The sequence below is a fragment of the Athene cunicularia genome (genome assembly GCF_003259725.1).
Source record: "Athene cunicularia isolate RWA chromosome 1 unlocalized genomic scaffold, athCun1 chr1_part1, whole genome shotgun sequence".
Lineage (NCBI taxonomy): Eukaryota > Metazoa > Chordata > Aves > Strigiformes > Strigidae > Athene > Athene cunicularia.
Genome location: NW_020799091.1, coordinates 31948128 through 31971742, shown reverse-complemented (window position 1 = coordinate 31971742; position 23615 = coordinate 31948128). Strand labels below are relative to the sequence as shown.

At 38.3% G+C, this 23615-nt stretch overlaps 1 long non-coding RNA gene across 4 annotated transcripts; it reads left to right on the top strand.

The window, feature by feature from the left end:
- On the top strand, nt 1-13439 carry LOC113486114. Of its 4 annotated transcripts, XR_003399557.1 has the most exons (5): nt 1-23; nt 260-326; nt 6786-6884; nt 8731-8882; nt 12469-13439. It is a non-coding gene; the product is annotated as an uncharacterized LOC113486114 (long non-coding RNA). The 4 variants fall into 4 exon arrangements; XR_003399556.1 differs by lacking the exon at nt 1-23 and having other exon boundaries at nt 212-326; nt 12469-13438; XR_003399555.1 differs by lacking the exons at nt 1-23; nt 6786-6884 and adding an exon at nt 9734-9835 and having other exon boundaries at nt 218-326; nt 12469-13438.
- The last annotated feature ends 10176 nt before the right edge of the window (nt 13440-23615 follow it).

Sequence of the window (23615 nt, the reverse complement as noted above, 5' to 3'; positions counted from 1 at the left end):
CCGAGCCTGTCTGTGCCGCCGAGGTGCCTGGGGAAGGCGGGAGGCTCCTTTCGCTCCCGGCTCGGAGGAGGGGTGGGGGGCACCTTCCCGGTAGAGGGAAGCAATGGCAGGGGGAGCCCTGGCCCCCCTCAGCGCGGGCCGGAGCGGGAGGCGATGGCGGGCGGCGACCCGGGCAGCCGGGGGGACTGGTACCCGCGGTGCGTTCAGTCAGGAGGTCGGGGCGTGATTTATTTATTTATTTATTTTTAATATGAAAGAGGCTGAACTTCATAGCTGGAAACATTTAAAACACCCTGGAAAACAAGGCGTGGGCAGCGGTGGCTGAGGTAAATTGATGCGCCAAAGGTATTTCCTACCTCTGATTTCTTAGGTCCTGCTGGATTCATGGGCCCTTCTGTCCCAGTGCCACCCCTCACCTGTGTTCTTTAAGAAGAATTTGAACCAGGTTGCTCGGGAGTGACGTTTTGCACACGCATGGCTGAGATGTGGTATTTTTGTAAAAGATGATGTTACTGAAATAGATTTCAAAACTGGCTTTTCAACTGAAGTTACTGCTCTAGCATCTATGTGAAATCTTGGGAATAAATTTTAGATTAATTTGTGAAAGAAAGGCTGAAGCTTTTGTGATAATAAACTAAGCCTAGTTTCAAGAAAAATCCATTTGAGCCTTGGATCTCAGCATCAGTAGAAAGATGGTGCATGAGCTTTGCGCAAGGTAGAAGCCAGAGTCAAGTCACCATCTTTATGACCTGTATTTGGGTTTTCAGGTGTCTCAGTGTCCATGGGGCTGGGAGAATTCTCCAGTAATCTCCCGCTTCCTGCATGTTTTCACCATTGAGGACAACCGCTAAAGAGTGAGCTAAGCATCTGTTTAAACACAGACAACTCAGACTTCTAGCCCACAGAATATACTACAAATGTTGATCTAGTCCTAGGTGCATTTCTGCAGCTTGGTATTAGGTGCTTTAATCACTTAAAAGAGGTGAGATTTAATGATCTTCAGTGTTTCCCATTGGCTAGTGTTAGTTGGGTATAAACTCAATTCTTAGTACCTAATATAGGTCTATGAACCTGTTTTCTGGGTCTAAGGCAGGGTAAACTAAATGGAAACATCCTTTTATGGATATTGCCCTAATTTCTTGTAAGCTGAAGATCACAAATGCTGGAAGCTAAAGATAGGCTAAGTAACAAGAAGGTCTGGTGGAACAGGGTAGAATTTTTTATTTTGCAGTTGAGGCAAAATAACAATGGACTCATTTATGAATATTACATTGGTCCTTTTGTAATATCTATAGCAAAAATAATAAATAGTAATAAATTGCAACAGATATGCAAGCAATTAAATGCATGACCTGCATACTGGAAATAATAAAACCTTTCAAAATTTTGTACAGTTTCACAGTAATTTCACACTGCTAATGTACGAAGCCTCCTTTTACCTCTGTGTGTGTGTATATATATATATATATATACACTCCTGACAAGATAAATGCTTTACATTTCAGCCTTTTCTGAGTCATTTATCTATAACATGTTTCGCTTTTTAAAGCATTGTCTTAAAATTCTGAATTAGTCAACTTTTCCAAAACTTTAAATTCAGCCTTGAGTTCAGCCTCCAACTTTCCATTTGCAGCAAAAGAAAACTATATTTACTGATATTTCAAACCATTGCTGGGAAAGTTATAATGGAAACATTGTTATCTCTGTGCATAATTACGGAGAGGGAAATTTTGTTGAATATACATGTATACATGCATACACAAACAATTAGATGCACAACTTGAATGTTGCATTGTTTTTATGCTATACAGGCAGTCATGACATAACTCAAAATTTAGTGTAATTTAATAATGTGAATGTATAGAACCTAGTTTTTCTTGTCTATATATGTGTATACCCACAAGTGAAATTTTATCTGGCTATACAGTATTACATTATTGCTTGAATATGGCTTATGCTTTGCTTGCTAATCAGAACTGATGCATATATGCTTTACATAACTGGTACTTGCTCACTCCTCTCGATGGAAAGCACACTTCCATCAGTGGTTCAGTGCTGTCATGAAGTGGAAGGATTTAGCAGTCTGCATCTGGTGTGTTTGTGAAGGCTTTCACACATGATTTACAGCACTAGTAACAAGCAGCTATTTCATATTTTCATTCCCTGGCTTAACAGCATTCTTATCTGGAATGTGAAGTTTCTTAACAAAAATACTTTTCCTTTGATTAAACAGAAAAGAAGTTATCCCAAAGAGTGAGAGCTCAAAAAGCATCTCTTGTGAGTTGACAGTTTCCAGACTGTTCTCTCTAGTAGCTGTCAACTACTTTGCTGTGTAGCTCTAGCTGCAAGACTAAATTAGACACAGGTGCAGACTATAAAGAACAATGCATCATCTCTGCCTAGTTGTAGTCATTTCTCCTACACAAGAACAGAGAATACAGCTGAGATGAAATCCTGGCTTTGTCTAAAGTATGTAGGAAATCTCCCATTCAATACAGCGAGGCCTGAAATTTACCCAAATTTTCTGGCTGAACGAGAGTAATAGAAATCAGTCAGTCTTAATTTACTGTTAAATCTTTGTGTAGAGGGTAGGTCTAACATCAGAATCCTTTGAAACTATGTCCAGAAAAAGGCAAGAAAGGAAGTCTTAGACCATACAGTTCTGTAGTGGTGTGGGTTCCATCTGGTGATACTAACAGAGAAGGTCAAGCCACAGAGGCAGGCCTTGCTTACCTTTCATTCCTGAGATCAAGAAGTTACTTCTGTATCTTTTTTCAGCTAGGCAATATTAGTTTCCTCGGTTCAAAATTTATAGTTGTTTTTCCAAATTATCAGTAGCCACTGATGGATTGCTTTAGATACTAGATGTAGGGAGAGTCTGACTTGTTTTCTTCTACAGTGTATCAGTTTTGAACGAACGTAAGTACTGATTTCCATGGAGCCACTCTAATTCACTATAATGAGTCTTTGTAATAGCAGAAAGTGCTTCACTTGTATGGAATCCATTGGGAACAGTATCAATCAAATAAAAATGGAAATGCACAGCTGTTCCTTTGTTGACTTGAACCCTAAATTTGTTCCCTGTTTTAATCCAGGTTGATTTAAAAAATGGATCCACCAGCAGGATACCAAGGTTCTAATGTAAACTGTTTTATCTCCTGGTTCTTGCCAAACTGGCTTTCATTCATAATGGCTTTCTTTGCATCTAATGATTGTTAGAATATCCACCTTCTGTACTATTACAAAATAGGCAGGAGTTAAAGCTAGATTTTCTTCTACAAATGATGTTTATAACAGATTTTCCACCCCAGAAGAATGTATAGTTACTGCCTTTTTAGTTAAGGATTGAAAGGTTGTTGTTCTCTGTTTGTATGACAACTTCTTTCAAGGAATTAACATCCACTTCATCAGCTTGCTTAGTATCTGTTCAGACCCCTCTGTCTCTTTGTTATTCTATGTGGTTTGCACTGTTACACTGAACTAAAACAGCAAGCAAGGATAAAGTCATTATTGATTTTTGTAAGAAATAATGACATCGAGGTAAGGAGGTTCTTGCCATCTGATTGCTCACTGGAATGTTGACCTCACAGCCTCTAGCTATTTAGAAGTACATTTCTTGAAGATCATTATTGCAGTCATAAAACCCATATATATATATATATATATATATATATATATATATATATATATATATATTTAAAAGGAACACAGAAGGTAAGAACAAGTACTCTTCTGAGTGATACTGCACGTTCACATTTATATATGTGTTACAGTATAAATGCTCAGCAAGTATAAAGGCCATAAGTGATGGCATCTGTAATTTCTTATGCCAAACTCCATCTGTTTTCAGTAGTTTGTAATTCCACCATTCTTTAATAATTTGGGCAGAAATTTCTCATGCTGAATTTCTGCCTCAGGCTGAAATATTCTTTTGAAAATTTGAACAAAAATAGCTTAGCCACTTTTCAGAAAAGAAAAAAGGAGTGTTTTACTCAGGAGCAGTTATAACCCTTATGTGACTGGGAAGACTAGACAACTGAGCAGCCGTATCACATGAAGGAAATGCATACTACTTTACTTGGTGCTACTGGGAAGCTGAGGGGAGGGTAAGGGAGATTAAAACCTCCATCCTGCCTGATAAATCTGCATCTGATTTTACTCACATGAAAACAGTTCTTAAACTAGGAGCTTCACCATTCCTGAGATTTAGAACCAAGGCTAGAATTCTTCTAAGAGAGTCATCTTGGTTTTAGAAAGATGCTTTATGATGACTCTAATGTTTTGCTAAATCACAAGCTTCTGAAAACTGGGGAAATATATTATAATTTAGCAGCTAACTCATCATGTTCTGTTTGTATGAAGTGTGACCTAGAATAAGACTGCATCAGTTGAGCTGGACTTCCCCCTCTTATTTCTCCTTCAAGGCCTGAGAGCACTACAGACAGACGCTCTCTGATGTGCTTTCAGTGCTCCTCCTTTTCCCAGGCTGAGGAAGCAGAGGGATGAGGAACCAAGCCTGAAGGGACAGTTAGAAAATGGTGAATTAAGCACAAGGAACCCGAAAGGGAAGTGGTGGGGGAGGGTGAAGCTGCTATATGGATGTAGGCTGAGAGTAAAAAGCTACATGAACTAAAGTAATGAAGGCTGAGGTTAAGATGGGCTGAAAGCACCATGACCACTATGTTTTGCAAGTCCTGGATACCACTGGAACCCCCAGTATTCTGCTGCTGACAGAAATAGTTGTGAAACCTGCTGAAAATATACTGACCTGGTTCACTCATGCTGTTAGTCTGAGTGGTAGGGGGATCTCTGCTGTCCTGCTGATGCAAATAATTGGACTCTGGGGCAGGAGGGTTGTTTCTAGTTGATTTCTGTAATTGTTATTTATTTTAACTCTGGAAAACTAAAAAAATGTTCCAGTAAACTAATATAGCAGTTTAGTGAGTTCAGAACTGCATGAAGTCAAATGTTCAGGAATTAAATGCAAAAATGGTATTGTTAGGTTATTGAAATCGGACTGCTGTTGATATGAAAATTTTCACACAGAATTAGTGAGATGACCAGAAAGCATGTTTTCATTGGCTTCACAGATATTCATAGCCTGATAAAGCCTAGCATGCATTAACAATGTGTATGTTATCCATTAACAATGGGGTTAGGGAATATGTAGCATAGCGTTGACACTAGAAAAGACAGTGACCCCTTCAAGAAGAGAGAGACAAAAAATCCACACATTGAGATCCTGTCCCTCCTATTGAAGAGGACAGCACCTGGGCAGTGACTACTTCAATTTGAGGAACTCAGTAGTGTGTGTTTTAGAATCATAGAATCATTTAGGTTGGAAAAGACCTTTAAGATCATCAAGTCCAACCGTTAACCTAACACTGCCAAGTCTACCACTGAACCATGTCCCTAAGTGCCACACCTGCACGTCTTTTAAATACCTCCAGGGATGGGGACTCCACCGTGTCCCTGGCAAGACTGTTCCAATGCTTAATAACCCTTTTGGTGAAGACATTTTTCCTGATACCCAGTCTAAACCTCCCCTGGTGCAACTTGAGGCCATTTGCTCTTGTCCTATCACTTGTTACTTGGAAGAAGTAGACATCCACCTCTCTGCAACCTCCCTTCAAGGAGCTGTAGAGATGGATGAGTTCTCCCCTCAGCTTCCTCTTCCCCAGGCTAAACGACTCCAGTTTCCTCAGCTGCTCCTTGTAAGACCTGAGCTCTAGACCCTTCACCAGCTTCATTTCCCTTCTTTGGACACGCTCAAGTGTGTCTTCTTGTAATGAGGGGTCCAAAACTGAACACAGTATTCAAGGTGTGGCCTCACCAGTGTCGAGCACAGGGGGACATTCATTTCCCTAGTCCTGGTGGCCACACTGTTTTCTGATGCAAACTGATTGCCAGTGTAGGGTATCAGCTCATTTGATTTAGCTGTACTTGCATCAAACATATGCTCATTAGCAAAGATTTCTGGTGTCCTTCATGACTGTCATGATTTTCTAAGACAACTCTTGTATGCTCTTAACTCATCCCTACACTGATGTAAAGTATCTGCTAAATAAACTTCACTGGTTTGCATTCAGTGTTTTACTTTATAACTGGGGTGGGCTACAACTGTACACAAAGCTGGTGTGTAGAGTGGGTGGGTAGTATCCGGTGTGGTAGTTCCATCCCAGTCCCATATGCCTGTATCCTAAAGCTTTTCCAGACTCAGCCCACGACTCAAAGGCAGCCACAAAATATTAGTAGAGCAGTTACATTAAGAGCTAAGCAAAACATCTGATCAAAGAGTACCTGAAATCTTTATCTGTTTTCATGTTGAATGGTAGGTTTCATTCTTCTTAAATTATAAACACCTTGACTTTTTCTTATGTGTTGATGGATGGCTGGATGGATGGGTGGGTGGATGGGTGGATGGATGGATGTCTACAGAATATTGCCCAGAATAATCTCTGAACGGTCACTGGCAGCATGTGCTGATGACACATCATCATCAGTACAATGCCCAAGTTCCTGAAGACAGTATTAATTTTATCCCCTATAATTCACTGTTGTCCCTGTTAAGCACAGGTTAATTCCATATATGACAAAGGTTATTTAAATTTCAGTAAACTGTGAGGCAATCTCACAAGTTCATGTTTGCCCTTAAGGAACAAAACTTTAGCTGAGGAACTTGTAACATTAGTTCAGTAAGGCCTGAGGCCATTTATGGGGCTTACACAATCCCAAAAGATGAAAATACTTACTGCCTCATTCCTGAACCTTTGAACTCTCTGTAGGCATTATTTTCACGAAAAATCGTCAACCTGCCTGACTGGCCATGGAATAGAGCTGTGGGTGACACATAGTGAAAGATTTAACCCAGAACGAAGGCCGAGGTGAGCACCCAACTGTTCCATTTAGACACTAATATCCTAAATCCTTGCTTAAGGGAGCTGCCAGTGAATCTCCTGCTGGCCTATGTTCTGGGTCCATCTAACAGAAAAATTCATAATCAGCAGCCTGACCCCTTGACCTTGTCAATGTAAATAAAATACACAGAATTGTGCCTTCTGTGCTGTCATCTGTGGGAAGAGGCGTTACGGCCTGCACGTCATGACTGTATTAGCATTGCATGAACACCAAATGAAAACCTTCACAGGCTATGCATGCACAAAAGTGCAGATTTAAAATAGCTCTAAATGATCTGGTCTGAGATTTGAAATCCCACACAGAGTTGCATTGATATAATCTCTTGTGTTTAATACAAATTAGAATGAATGAGATTATTTTTTCCGGGAATTTTAAACTGAAAACTGATTAAATCTGTATTTAAGAATGACCTAAAAAAATCTTTAAGAAATAAAAAAACCCAAACCATCTGTCATGAGGCCATGATAGGATATTCTTTCCAAAAGAAAAGACTTTGAAGATGTTTGATATTCATCTCTCATGAAGTCCATATCTGAAGTGAATTACAATCTTTACTTTCTCAGGACCAGACTATTTAACACAGGTCCTCCAGGGAAACTCCGACTTGATTAGAATTCTCTTAGTGTTTCCAGTAGACCAGCATTGTCTTTTATAAACTAGACAAAGACAAACCTTATACAATCTGATTGTTGTGTCAGCTTTTTGTTTTTCTTCTCCATTATGCTCAGATGAAATGATTCAAACTGAAAATTAGAAACATTAACTGCACTGAGGATAGATTCCAAAAGAAGTGGCAGGAGATATGAAAACCTCTTTCTTTTTAGGTCAAGACTTACAGTGTGTGTGAATATGCAACTTACTTTCACCTGCTTTCTTTGATGTACTGTAGCTAACTATATAATTTCATCAGACAGTCTGTCTGGGAAGATTCAATTTTATGACAAGTGAATGAAATGTGAAAATTAGGAGATTAAAGTAATGCAGTACATGCTTAGCTTATACATTAGGCGGTAGATTTTTTTTCCTTTCTTTTATGAGTGGATGTAAGGTTTTTGCTTTTTAAAATAAACACTTTTAAAGCCCCCCAGTGGAGCCTTTTAAATAATAAAAGATCACAAATTCCTCTGAATATATTTTCAGAATTGAGATATGGTATCTCTCTCTGTTGGAAAGAGTAACCCAGCCCATCTCAACTTTCACTTGCTGTCCTGAACAATGGTCCTTTGCTGTCCTATTATCTTAAATGGATCAGTGTTCTAAGACTGCTTAGATGGGATTGTGGAGCTTTCGTTTACACTTAGGACACTATTCTTCATTCACAGTTCCTTTCCCAGTATTCAGCATTGGTTTTCTCTGAAGGTCAATTTAAGGACATCTTAAAAGCCTTGCCTTCCTTTTTATTTTTATTTTCTTACTTCATAATATGCTGAAGTAGTTCAAGAGCACTGCAACACATGTCAGATGAAGTTTTGTCTTCAAAAGCTCAGAATTTAAGGGCTTAACCCAGTTTGCATGCGACTAGTCAGTCATACTTTGATTTCAAAGAATGAGTACAGTTATTCAAGTGGGTAGGCGTTAGCAGAATTGGTCCATGCAGAACAATAAGTGAGTTCATGAAAGGAAGGATTGTTTTTTTTGGTAAGACTTGAGTGTGCTTCGCCTTGATTTATATTGCACAAAGAGTGGCTGACAGCCCAGCTGCTGTTATGTTGTGTGGTATGGAAGCAGGTGGTACTGTAGGTAATGAGGGGAAGGTAATAATGCCCTCTTAGACCATTTGTCATGCTAAATCAGCATCTGAAATCTTCCTAGGTAGACCTACGAAGGGGAGTGGGGATAGGTATGAGCTCCTCTCTCCACTCTGAGCTGGTGCAAGATGAAGCAGCTCAGCTCGCTGCCATGTGAGGCAATGCACCCAAGTAAAAGTGTGCTGGCTCAGTAACCCGGTAGGCAGGAATTTAACAGTGAGTTTTACTGTTATTGTTCTTCATTATTATTCCCATTAGTACTAGAAAAGATTTGAAGGAGAGAAGGTGAACAGGGAACAAACGACCTGGGTGGCACTTCACAAGCAGTTATGGAGTGTGGCTCACAGCATTTATCTAACTTCAGATTTAATTGTTCGGTTAATTGCTTAATTATAATATAATCTATTTAATGTCCTACTTGAACAGCAGTGCTGTCTGGAATGAGCATGAAAGGCAAGAAAATCAACAGTACAATTTGAATATATTCACAGGAAAAAACGTGCTCTGGAAGAGGTGTTCCCCTTTGGACGTAGCAGTACCAGTGGTCATGAACTTTTCCTTCTTCAGATCTCCATCTGTAAACCTGAAACCTTTCCTCTGCCTATAAAATCCTGCAGTCACAAAGATGTTCGGCAGCCCATGCTAATACTAATAATATTCAGCAACTGCTGTCAGTTCTCTTTACCTCCTTCCATTCCCACCTTCTGCTTGCTCAGTCTACTTTGGCTGCCCTGCCTTTTGTAGTGTAAGGTCTTTGGGGCAGGAAATTGCCTTTTTGTTGTGATTAATAGGTGTTAAACACAGAAGGGCTCTGATCCACCACAGATCATAATGTAGCTAATACAGATGAGCCCAAGATATATTCTGTGTTTGTTAGAATTAAATATATTTTTCTCCAAATTGCAGAAGGAACCTTTGAAAAATAGAGTAGGCTGTGTTATCTTTTATCCATCAAACATTAGAATATATCTATGTTGCTGAAAGATTATACTTGCTGGAGGCTTAGAAAAGGCATTATATATTTATGACATGATTTAACTGTACCTAGCTTTACTTTGTTTCACTAGGTCCTAATTTAGACCACTGAAAAGGCTGCTTTATGCAGACCTCCATCTGAGCCAGTTCTTGAACTGATTTGAGAGACAGAAGAATGACCAAAACCCAATATGGTATAATTATGTTTCTTTAAAGTGATAAAAGGGTTGAGAATGCTTTGCATGAATTGTAGCCCAGACAGCTGATACCTGGGGCAATGGGAATAAATATAAGCTTGAAAGATGCAGTTATCAGGGATGAAATAAAGGCATCGCTGTTTATGGATTATTCAGTTATAATAATAACATTGTAGCCACACAATACAAGTGAAGAAAAAAAAAAGATTGAAGACTCCTGACACACCTAAGGCATAATCCACTAGAGGGAGACAAATTGAAGAAACCATTGCACTGAAATCACAGAAAAAAATGAGGTGTAAGAAATAGGAAAATGTGTACAATTAAACACAATAATCCCTATTTTTTTAATGAGTAATTTACTCAGCATTCCTACTTCTCTTACATCCTTGTCACTATCAGGAAATCTAGATTTTAATTTTGATTTCTCACTAATTGTGTTAGCTCAGGCAAAATGTTGCCATTAAAAATACAGATGTCATATTTCACAAACCCTGTTTCTTGGTACTGGAAAGATTTCTCATTATTAACAAGTCCATGTGAAAGAGCCATCATTTAGATTCCTACCGTTTCTTGACAGAAGGAATGCGTAATGCAACATGTTTAATGATAGCAGTATTTTCGATTGCTTTTATAGCTCCAGGAGGTTGTAAAACATTATTTATCAGTCTTTTAATTCAACAGGATTGACCAACATACAAAGTCTTCCTGACAAATAGGCAAAATAAAGGATTTTAGTACAAGACTGACCAACACAGAAAATTGTGGTGGATTGACCCTGGCCAGCAGCCAGTATCCACACAGATTTCTGCACATTCCCTGTCTCCCATGAGAGGTGGGTAAGTGAGCACCTGTGTGGGGGTTTGGCTGTTGGCTGGGGTCAACCCACCACTGTCCTTCTAAACCCAGTTCAGAAGTCTTCCTCATCTCAGCAAAGTTCTTGATTTGGTGACAGTTTATATCCTGTGTTGTCTTGAATTGCTCTAACCTGAACAAATATAAATTAGTCATCTAAGTTTGAGCAGTCAACAGAAGGTCCACCTTATAGTCAGAGAAAAGAAATAGTCACGTTAAAAGGGTAATTTATCTTGACCTAAGGCAGGTACCTGTGTTCAGACTAATTGTTCTCTTGACACATCTGTTTCTTTCTAATGAGAGCATTAACTCACTAGCTCAGGTCTGAATAGGTTACTTCAGACACCCAAAGGCAGGTGAGACAAAGCCAACCAACTACACATCTGTCTGATTTGAATTTGTCCTTCTTGTATGCCTTTTGTCAGTAGTGTTGAAATATCCTGTATTCTGTGTTGGTTGTGTCCCCCTTTATCCCAGAATTAAAGATTATCTCCTACTTTGCTTTTATATTCTCAGCAATTTTTCTGTGTTCTGACGCTATTTTTAATAATATGGGCCCCTTTCTTCAGTAACAGCTACTAATTATATTAGTTGTAACCTGCTGTACTGATTAAGCTGTAGGCTGAACAGGCCTAGCAATACAGAAAAAGCACTAAAATTTCATCTGTGTCATTTCTCAAGTTTACTTCCCTGTTTCACAGCTAATCACCATATGTGGCTCAAAGTATTTGCACTCCTTTACTGATCAAAAGGATATTTTTTGTTGAGAAAGAGAGAAAGCTTGTCAGGACAAGATACAGATACTGTCCCACTTCTGCCCAAGGAAATCTAATAAAATGATGTCGCATTGGTTGTAATTCTTTTAAAGCATTTATTTTCATCGCTTTTTCTGGCACAACTGGAAGCCCTCAAATTTTGAAGAATTGGAACCATGCTCAGGAGGAGTTTGGCAAAACCCCTGCCCTCTTATGTTTTATACCCTTCCTTCTCACCTTTCTTCCTTCTCTTTTTACTCATTCCCTCTTTTGTCCCATCCCCCCTTCCTCCTTCATTCCTTCTCTCCTTCATTCTTGCTTTCCTCTTTGCCTTCTCTCCCAAGCCTTTTAATCTGCCAGCTCTTTTTTAAAAGATGTTTCCCACATAACCACACTTCTCATTCTTCTACTTTTCTCTATACTGATCTTGTTTCTCCTCCTGCACTGTATTATCTTACTACTCATGCATTGCACATTAGAAAACCCACATCGTAATCTAGTCAATAGAAGTTAGATTTAAAATTTTGTTTGAGGGCATGTCTCAGTCCCAGTTTACTGAAGTCAACAGCCGATCTTTCCCTGCCTAAGCCAACCATGCTATCCTAACTCACTTTTGAGACTCACATTAGAGAATTGCAGTAGGTTCTGAAACTTTTAACCTGCAAGGCAGGAAGTTATTGGAAAACAAGCTCTTGTTTTGCAGTCCCTCGTGTATAACACCCACTTGGATGAAGTTGCCATCTGTTGTTTTCTTGGATCATGTCAGAATATGTGAAATAAACTGGAAGAGAGAGAGGCAAAACGACAGACAGATGCAAGTGGGAAAAATGTTTGGAAATTTACTGTTGAGGTTCTACAAAGCAAGAGAAGGACATGAAATGTTATATGTTAGATGTGGAAAAGACCTGCTGGGGCAATAAAGGTGATTGCACCTATCACCAAAAAGTGGCTGGAGCATAAAGAAAGATCTTTGGCTGCCATAGATCCATCATTGTTGTTCCTTATTTCTTTTTCTCATAGTTTTCTAGGCAGAAATGGGCAGAATTCTGGCAGTGGGAAGTGGGACCAGAATCATCCTTCAGACTGTGGCAAGAAGGACAGAGTAGAAGAGCAGTCACAGTAAATAACTCGTGGACTTAATCATGGGAACTAAAACTGTGATATTCCCATTAACCTCTTCTCTTCAGCAAGGCATCGGTAATGATGAATCCAGCCTCTATCTTATAACCTGTCTCCAGTTACAAGACAGGTAAAAAGACCAAAAGTTGAGGTATAGGGTTATAATCAGAAATTTCATCTGGTTAGTGATACCACATATATTTTCACTTAAATTTAAATTTTATATAAAGTGTTTTAGGATTCAAAACCAAAACATCAGTTCTTTTGGTGAAAATGAAATAGTTTTGTTTATCCCTGTTAAAAAAGAAGCATAGTTTTCTCTGTTTTCCTTCCTTCAGCTATCAATGAATACATACCTGTAATATATAAAGATACATATGTGCAATATTGCACAAGACCCCAAAATTGGTGTATCGTACAGAAAGTATATTTCCTGAAAATATTTTCAGAAATGTTTTAATAGCAAATGCTTCATCAAGCTGTTATATCATGCTATACACAGGAAGAGGAAAACTAACACAGAGTTAGTTCATCTGCTAGCTTCTGAATTTAAGCAAACACTTAATATACAAGTAATATTTATTGCTGTTAGAAGATGCTAAGCATGTCTGTAAGTAGTATTTAAATCTGGTTCTCTTAAGCTGAAAACGTTTTACTGACTCAATGATACAAGCATTTCCTGAAAAATGACTTATTTCCTGTATTTTGTTAATATTTGACAGCACTGATCTTAAACCAGTAGCAACATGACACTGATTTGTAAGACAGATTTTAAAGTAAGGTTGAAATTCTGTATTATTGTATCCCACATAAACTCATTTAATGAGCAACAATTCCATAATAAATTTCATTTAAAACCAAAAATAGACCCAGTTGTCTTTATTTCAGTCATAGAATTAAGCAGAGTTAAAGAGGAAAGATCATTCTTCACATGAGCTCTCAACTGACAATGCTTTGTGTCTATGCACTGAAGTTTCCTTAGCTTCAGAGCAGGCCATCAGCAGAAGTCGACTCCATGTTTTGGGTGCCTCAAGAGAGTAAGTTTTGCCCTCAGTGCTTAATTAAAAAAAAAAAAAAACACAAAAAACCCAACCAAAAAACAACCCAAGGAAAACTTCCTAACTAATCTTCACAGAAGGGACAAAGCTCACTTTGGGATATTGCAAGCTTTTTCAAGTTAATACCAGCATTTGCAATTGCATTCTGGTTTCAGCAGGGAGACAGTGGGAAGTTTGCGCTCAAAGAACTCTGACATATACTTGGTGTCACTCAGCAGGAACATCTCGTCTTTGAACTGGCACTACATGAAGTCAAGTTTGTGCATAAACCTTCACAGAATAATCCCTAGTCTGAGGTCAGGTGTCTGACCATGTCTGAGAGCACACCCACTAAAATAATTGGATTAATAAGAGTGGAAAGAATCACATAAACAGTATTTTCAGCTCCACCTTCAAGCTCCACCTTTTTGTCACAGTTTTCCTTCTTGCTCAGGACACAAGGAGATCCTTTTGCATTAACTGTAGTCAAAATACAAATATCAGAAAAGAGCCCCTCAATCCTTCTACCTCCCACAGAAAACTAAGAGCATATAGCAGGAGCCTAGATTGATCAAGAGATTTTAAAAAATAGGCATTGCAATAAAATAAAACAGTGGGCTCAATCTTCTTAGCTTGCCTAAGCAGAAGTTTGATTTAGATTGACCACAATTTCTAATTCCTGCTACATGGAACAGTGGGTTCGTTACAGAGGAGTCCTTCTTCCAACAGCAAAAGGTGCAAGAAATTCCAGTGATTTAAGGCTAATTTAGACAGTGGCTAATTTAGACTAATTTAATAAGTAATTAAGGCTAATTTAGACAGTGGAACAATTTATCCAGATTGTTTTGTAAGCTTTGTAACATTTTAATCCTTTTTTTTGTGACTCTTTACTGGACACTGGAGGCTAGCCACTGTATTACAGTGACAGTTGCACCAGTGTCAGAGATAATAAGAGTTTCCTATTCTACAGTAAAGATTGTGTCCACCTGTACTAAGAGGATCAGGCTGAGAGCATATGTTCATCCTCTAGCTTCCATGACCTCAGACACTTTGCTTTAGTCTTTGAAGTATTGTTTTGTACACAGCTGCTCTAAAACTTTCATAATTAGCTTGTCAAATGACTGAGAAGGCTCCGTCATCTTTATTCTGCATTATTTTCCATTCCTGCAAACCTTGTATCATCAGGAAACAGTTTTAATATAGTATGCTTCTTTGCTTTGGAATTACTGATGATAATATTACACTACAGAATAAGAGCCAATCCCTTTAGGACCTAATAAAACAACCCTTTAATGATAATAAGGCTCCTTTCAATTAGTGTTTTTTTAAACCACTAATTATTTTCTTAAATTTTGAGTGTTCTAAATGTGGACTGGCGACAAAATAGAATAAGAAATCAAAATAGAATTGCATCTCTAATGATGTAATTTTGATAATATTGAAGTTAAATATATAATGTATGTGTATCTGGTCTCTCTGAATCATGTAGTCATTATTTTAAGGTGCAAAAATCCCAGGTTTTAGTCCAGTGCTATAAAGTAGTTTTTGCAAAAATATTATGTATTTTCACAATATTAAGGTCTGCCCCAGATAAGCAACCTAGACCTTCTCAAATTCAGGGTTTCCCTACTGCCAGAAGAGAATGATATCTGCATGTTTTATTTTGTACATTTACAAAATATTCCCTTTATTCTTCATCCTCTATGTAACTAGTATCTGGCTTTTTCAGTAAGACTTGATGGGTGAGGGCTCTGAAATTCTCTCGGCACCTCTTCTTTAAATGCCACCTAACTTTATCCTGTCATGTTGTAAGAATTGGGTCCTTTTTCCTGTACTTATGAACAACTAAAACTACTTGCCTACGTATGATCCTAGGTATTATTCTTTCTCTTTTCAAATTAGCTCCCTCCTTCCCGTTTCCTTTTCTTAACCTCTTCCCTGCATTGCATTTACAGCTGAGGCGAAGTCATTGATCAGTTGCCCCAGTACCCAGAGCCCATATTGCTATACTGGCCATGGAATCTTTTTGCCTAGTACTTTCGCAGGTAGATCATAACATAGTCAATCCTTCTAATAATCTAATTTAAACCTCAGAATTCAGTTCCATATTACTAATGGGTTTGCTTTAAATCCTTGTTGCAAAGATTTGCAAACTCTTTTTTTTTTTTTTTTGGTTAATACACCATAAAATAGACCTCTCTTTGTATAAATTCCCATAAAATAAAAACTTGGAAATCACATTTTGTAAGTATATTTATATATATGTACATACATTTTAGTAAAGATTAGTCAGTCCTATTCTGAGCTGCTTCTAATATTTTGAAATCTGGGTTTTTTGCAGCAAAGTAACAAGTGCAATCACTTTTATGTAGACACCATACCAATGACAGAGGTAGTTTTAAGAAGTCTGGTGATAGACGAGTAGCAATGCACGATAGTGACAAATTATACCACCTACATCATACCACTCGACACATGAAAGGTCTTTTTGTAACATCCAGGTGAATAATAGATTGCAGTCTCTTCCCTTCTTCTCTCTGGTGAGATCCACAGTTTATTGTTGGGCATATGTCAGATTTAGCCAAAAATGTGAACAAAGAAACAAAACTTCAGTCACGCAGCACAAATGTATCTAGATTGCTTTTATTCTTCTGAATGAGAAAAGCACTTTTCTCTCTTAAAAACATTCTCTCTACCAAAGGGTTTTCATTCTACTTCTATGCCAAACAACCTGATATAAAACATATTATGCATTCAGCAAGTCAAAGTCTTTTTCTAAAAAAGAAATGATATCAACCACATGAACTGATGAAAAGCAACCATAGTATTTGTGGGAGCAATAACAAAGACCGCTAATTCTGTTTAGTTTTAGTCTTTAGTAAGATGGGACAATCTTTACTGACAGCTGGTTGGCTTGCATTTCTCTCAAAATTGGAACAAAATTCAAGCTTCTCTAAAAAAAGGAGAAAATATGCTTTGGGTCAAAAGAAATATGTAGACAGGGAAGAAAAATAATAAGTTAAGACTTGTTCAAGAGGTTTGTTCAGGCTTTTTCCAAACAAGATGTTAATTAACAACTCACAGGGGTTATCTTCTAAAGGGAAAACTTGCTTAGGCAAAGCAACAGATGGTACAATATAGTTTATGTGGAATTTTGCTTCTAGGTGAGCTAGGTGATAGCATAGTACTGTGTTGCATTAAGGAATGTTTTATTGTGTAGCATGAAAATGATGAGTTTTGACAAGTTAACATATTGCCATTGAAGAAAGGGGTTATATTAATTTAATGGAAGGAGATATATATTATTCTCCACATGCCCCTCAGTCTACAGAGGCACTACCAAGAACACTGAGAGAGGGTTTTACAAAAAGAAATTAAAATAGACTGCACTTCTTGAAATTAGTTGCTATCTTTATTATTTGTCAAATATGTTAACATCACATTTGACAACCTATAATGGCAAGGGACATATCTTAAGACTATTGCTATTTGTGCTCCCCTTTCCTCCTGAACCTGGGAGAGACTGCAATATGCATACGTAAATTAATGGCTTAAATTCAAGGATCTGAATGTGTCATGCAGGCCATTTAATTATGTCACACTGGCCAATGAACATGGCTTGGGAGGGATGAAAATGCATTCTGCATGTGTGAAAGGCAGCAGATGGATTCATTGACTTCAGGTGCAGTTGGGACACAAAGTGATATTTATTCCTTAAGGACCAACCAGAAGCAACAGAATTCACTAGTCTGTGTATCTATGCACTAACGCAACAGATTGTGACTGAAAGGTTCGACCTCCTTATGTACTTCTGTTTAAGTTAAATCTGTTATTATTGTGTTCAATGTTTATGTTTCTACCCTGCTAATCCGACTTTTTGCAATTTTTTTGATTACTTTTTATGAAACAACCTGAATTTGGATTCTGTTCTATATTAAAGGTTACTGACTTCCAATTCTCCTTCACCTCAATGAACTTTTTATTCCTTCAGGAAGAAAATCTAAGGTTGTATTCAAGTCATGGACATGATGTACAGCAAAACCTAACAGATGGATGCTAGGCATAGGCAAAGGAAGAACACAACAGGACTGCATTGACCATTATCCATCAGAAAGTTGTCTGGCGTGATGCCTCTGCTGCCTTTCGTGTCTCTCCAATTTTCTTCTGTCTTGAACAAATAAAAATTGGTATAATAACTTTGCTTGTTTTTCCTGTAGTTTCTGGACTTACACACCTTTACAGTATTTTTGTAAACTATTTTTCTAGCTTGCTTCAAATGGAGATACTTTTTAACTTCCATTCTATCACTGCAGCTCTTTTCCACCCTTTTTTCAAAATAATTCTCTCATTTGTACTAAAATTTTCAATGAGATATTTCCTTGACCTTGCAGAATAACCATGATCTAACAGAAGGAAACAAATGGAACACTTCACCCTTAGGACTGAGCATAAACTACATTGCATTTTATGGATGCCTAAAATTCACCATGCAATACTGCAATCCATGCATGCAGAACTAATTTAAGCTTCATTACCTTCCATGGAGCTGCAAAAATGATACATTTGGTCTGATGATTGTAAGTGTGAAAGAGTGTATTTTCCTTATATTCTCTTATTTCTCTCTTTTTGTATCCACTTGCTTGAGGTGGAAAGGAATCGGTATGGTTGAGCGAATTAGAAAGCTGTATGTGAAGAAGAAACCTATATACTCTTTTCACTTCTTTGCTGATGGGAAGTCTACACAGAGGCACGTAGAGCATGACACCAAGCGTAACATATGTATGGACAGCATGGTAACTGTTGGATGCATACGGTCCTCTGTTCAGCTCCCATCTTCCCTTCCCTATAACTAGCCTTCAGTAGATTCCCATTTGCATTTTCTTTCCTTTGAAATATTTCCTTGCTGCTGCTCAGTTCCACCAACATACATCTCCTCATTACTTCCACTTCCCATAATGGATAAATAGAGCTGAATAACTGAGTGCCTTGGCCACTTTTACATTGTGGTCCCAGTCACCTGTGGTAACTCTCACTGTCTCAGGCATAGACTTTGCCCTGCAGAATTCAAAACCATGTAAGCAGGAGGAAGTATGAAAGGAGATGCCACTCTGCCCAAGTACAGAAGGTAGAGAGTGCTGAAGTCTGCCTTCTTATAGCAAAATGGGTTGATGTGATGAGACTGATCTTCCCATGCATGCTATGGCGTGAACTGGCGTGAACCAGCTTTGGATGAATGACTGAGGTCTTGGACTTCTCCCTTCTACTCTCAGTGTGAAAGTTGACTAAAAAAAGAAAAAAAGGAAGCTCAATGCACCCTTTAGGGAAAGTTAGCTGATCAAATCACGAATGAAGTACCTCTCTTTTGCTGTTCTCATTCTATTTGCTAAGCAAGAACTTTCATGAGTCCGTGTGGTGCCTTCATTTAAAAATGTTCCATTTTTTTTGGCAGCTGCAGCTTCCTCAGCTTCAGTGATTCAGTGTGTAAAATTGATATCAGCACTAGGCAGGCTCTGCATGCTTTTACCCTGTGATCTCAGAGAGAGCTGATCTTGTCCCTGTAACTGTGGATTACTAAGGCTCCCCAAGAAAGTGGAGTCTACAGACACATAACCTTTTTAGACAGGTCCACTTCAAAGGAGTTCTGTCTGGGATAGAAGGATGCAAGTAAGCAACATGTTTGATCTCATAATAAACAAACAGCATATGAAAACAGTAAAAAACCATCATTTTACAGCTTCTGCACAGCCCTCTTTGAAGACCCACTCAATAACATTATATAGAAAACATCAGCTCAAGGCAGAGCTGGGAGGTCTCCTTCTCTGCTCTGAGAAGCCTCCCCTCTCAAAGGCATTAGTCTTAGAGAAGCCTGATAGGGCTCATCTTCTTCACCCCAGATTTCCACAACCAGAACGGAGTGACTGAGGGCTGCTTGGAGCTATGAAGCTATTTTTTTTTTCCCCGTTAGTCTCACAGAGGTGGTTTTTTTGCCTGTTCTAATGGTAAGGCAGGTTCTGCAAAATTCTGCATGTCAGCGTCATATTTGTTACTGAACCTGTTGTTGTAACCCCATCCAAAATAGGCAATTTTTTTGGATTTTAGGAAGTCAAAACCTACAAGTTCTATTTATACACCTAGATGAGTTGATGAAAGGGGTTAACTGTATCCCAAATACTTGGAAACATTGATCATTGCATAGTTAATAGCAGCAGCAACACTTTGCATCATCCCTTTAGTCATCTGGTTTTCTAATGATTTCTCAAACAGAATATATTTTCTTCCCTGTTCAAAGGGTTTGGGTAGTGGGATTTTTTTCTGAAGCCTGGTACTGATAGGTGCCTGCTCATGGAAAAAACACAGACCTGGCATTTGGATGAAAGTCTGCTTCTCCCTGGGACCCATGCTATACAGTTCAGTTCTCTGAAACCAAGAAGGATGATGGAAGGGGGGATACTAACTGAAGAGCTTTGCTTTGTTGGGAAGCAGGATTTTGTAATTCCCCCAAGAAAACTACCCTGTAGTTCAAAGGTGTATAGCTCATGAAAAGACACTACTGATGCATGGATTAAGTTTTCCTTTGTAAGGCAGTCGTGAGGGTGATGCTATGTTAGGTGGAAAAAGAGCTGGTAGCATCTTTAGGCTTGGCTTGCCTAATATTTTCCACTGTTAGGGATACCAGGGCCTTGTTTGAAAGGAAGTGTTTGGAAACAGAGAAGCAACATTCCTTAAAATACAGATGAGTTATTTTTGCATTTTCCATGCAGATCTGAACACAGCTTTGCCACACTAGAGAGGGAAGGTATGCGGAGAGGACCAGAGTAAACATGGTTCATCAACTAAGCCATGTTCACGCTGACTGACTTCTCTACTTTTAGTCCATATGGACAGGAAGTAAAAGGTAATGTGTCAAGCCACTAAGAAGGGTTAATACACATGAAGAATATAAAGAAATACCAAGTAGCTTCTCATCTGGTGAATAGCAAATACCTGTAGTTGGAATGAATGAGGAGAAAAAAGATAGGCTGTAATCAGAGATTGGCTCACACTGGGTATTTGCGCAACAGGACTGTATTCAGTTTGCACAGACTGCCTTAATTTTGGCATTTCTTACCTCTATGACTTCTTCCTTCTGTAGCCTCAACATTCTTTTAAGGCAATGCACAACTCATGAATTTATGCAACTTATTTATGGGGGCACATAGTCTTGTAGTTGAATACCATGTGGGTTAAGGAATGTTAAAGAAGAGTGTCTTGAGGAACACATGGGTGGTATTCCCTGGAAAGCATCCTAAAGTATTTTTTAGCTATGTATTTTCTCAACATGGGATGAAAAGAAGCCCCCCAAAAAATTAGGCAAGACGTGTCCTATGACTGTATGAGAGACTGCATTCTGAAAGTACATGGGAATGGGAGACCTTGAACCTCTTGGTAAAAGAAGAAAAAGATGATCAGACTTTTTTTATTAAGTGATATTTTTATTAAGTGGTGCTTTCAGGGGTCTTCAAAACAATACTCCAAAACCTACCCAGTAATTCTGTGAATTTTGTGCTTTGAGGACTTAGCACGCAACTGTTCTAGCTACATGGAAGTTAAAGCCTCTTCATAAGGACTTGAGCCTTTGTGGGTTCATTTAATAAAAGCCATGTGAAATTCAGCAGATCAGGTGGTGACATTCCCCTCTCTGGGACTTTTCCATGCCCTGAAATGTGTTTTTAAAATTCATTTTCAAAATATAGAGTAATGAGATAGAACTTGATCTGGCTTTCACAAGGTCAAGTTCATCTGCTACCATGAAGATCAGTGGTCTCATTCCAGATTTCTACCACAAAGACTATGCTCACTATCTGTCCAGATTTCTTAAAATGCTTATTTCTCATGCTACCTACATTGTAAATTCTGTTATTAGAATTCCAGACTGTCCAAGCCATTCATCCTTAAAAATCAGTCCACCAGAATTCATTACTATACTGACCATACTAATGCCTATATTGCTGGGTTTTATGGAGTATTCCCTCCCAGGCTAGTTTCAAAGTGCATCTTTGTCACCATGACTCCTTCCAGCTTTTAAAAATAATATAATCATTGTGGCCCAACCTACAGCCATCTCACCTTTATGGTTTCTAAAATTGTTGAGCCAGCTGACAAAGAAGTTATTCATTCTTGCAGGTCATTCATTTACTACGACTACTACCATCCTTAGAATTAATTGGCGTGCCCAGCTCACACAGCCCAAACCTCAGAACTGAATGTAGGTCAAACATAAGGGAATTTAACCTCTTCCAAATAGTGGTCTACATATAAAGAGACTCAACTTGACTTTGAAACAGAAAGTTCAAAGTAAACCATCCTTACCTCCGGCTGTTTTCCTGAAAGTGTTTTGGCTGAAGATTTTTGTTTGCTTGTTGTTTGTTTTTTTTTTTTCTTTTCAGGAATCACTGGCAATTTCAAAGGTATCCCAGAGCTTGGCAATACTACCATTTCTGGTTGGAGAGCAGGCACAAGGAGATTACTTTTCAGTGTCTCTGTTTTAACTCTCAGTTCAGCTTCATTCTGAAGCTGTGGTTTGACAATACAGTGAATCTGTGTTTTGAGACAATTAGTGTCAGATCTCAAAGCCACTGTAATCATAAGAATGCAATATACTGGTACAGAGTTTGTTAACAATACAGATTGTTAACTGTTGTAGATTTGTTAACAATACATTGAAGAGAGAATTTTCTCCTAGAAGATTTAATGTATTCTCTGTCTAGGTGACTCTAACTTCATGCTGTCTTCCTGCAGCCAGCATAAAATCAACATAAAATTATAAAGTGAATGTAAACACGGTGCTTTGTGCCCTGGCTAAACCAACCAAAATGGAATCATATGCTCTTGTCTGATTTTGATCAAATTTGTACTGCTACATGACGTACAACCGCACAGAGTTGGTAATAAATGATCACAGAACCGCTGTCTCAGTAGTCTACCAAAGCGACAACTCTGTGGTTAGAAAATTAAAGACACTTCATCTTAACATCTGCTCTTTGTTTAGAATTACAAACACCCTCATCAGTGGAAGCTGTCGTATCTAATAAATAGACAACTTCAATCATTACCATGTCATGAGGAGCCTAAGATAGAAAATGCAGAAAACGTGCCTCAGCTGTAGGATTCTTAGTGCTCTGGTTTTTATAGTGACCCAGACCTCCTCTAATTTCAAAAATATTTATTTTGGGACATGATGAGGATATTTGTATGCCCCTATTTGCTCTAATAAAATAGATTTTTTTTCTAACCTTCAGAAGATATATCATATTTCCATGATAATAAACTCAGAAGGTTCCCTGATGATTACCTAGTCAGTAAAGATTATGCACTATATATACTATAGAAGATTTTTCATGCATAGAATAGTAGTGGTTGATTATTTAGTTCTCTGTGGAGCAAGTCATAAGATGCACCTGAGTCTGAATGAGAACTTCTTTTAAAACAACACCCATTTTTGCTTAAAAATTTGGAACCACATACATTGATATGTTATTCCAATGATTTATTTATCCTTGCTTTAAAATCTGTCTTTTTTTCTAGACCTAATTTGAAATTTACAGTATGTAGAGTTCCTGATAGCTCATATGTAGAGTGAAGAACCCCCTTAGCCTCTTTCCTATTTTGGGACCTCCAAGCTTTGATTAAAAGTAATCTCTCAACTTCTCTTGTTAATTTGAACAAACTCCTTGAGTCTTTAACTATAAAGAATGTTTTGTGGTCTTTCAGGTTGTGTTGGTTTAGGCCCTGCCAGGACCAGAGACCACATTGCCGTTGTCCCTCCCGCACCCTTGGACACAAGTAGGGCACAAACCTCGGGTTAAAATAAGAAGAAATTTAATACAACAGTGTAATAAACAATCTGAACAACAACAGTAGCAATGATAACAACAATAAACAGTAATAACAGTAAACAAGACAAAAGATATACAGAGGAATTCCGCAATGGTTACAGACAGCCCGCCGTTTGCTCCCCTCACCAAAGCCACA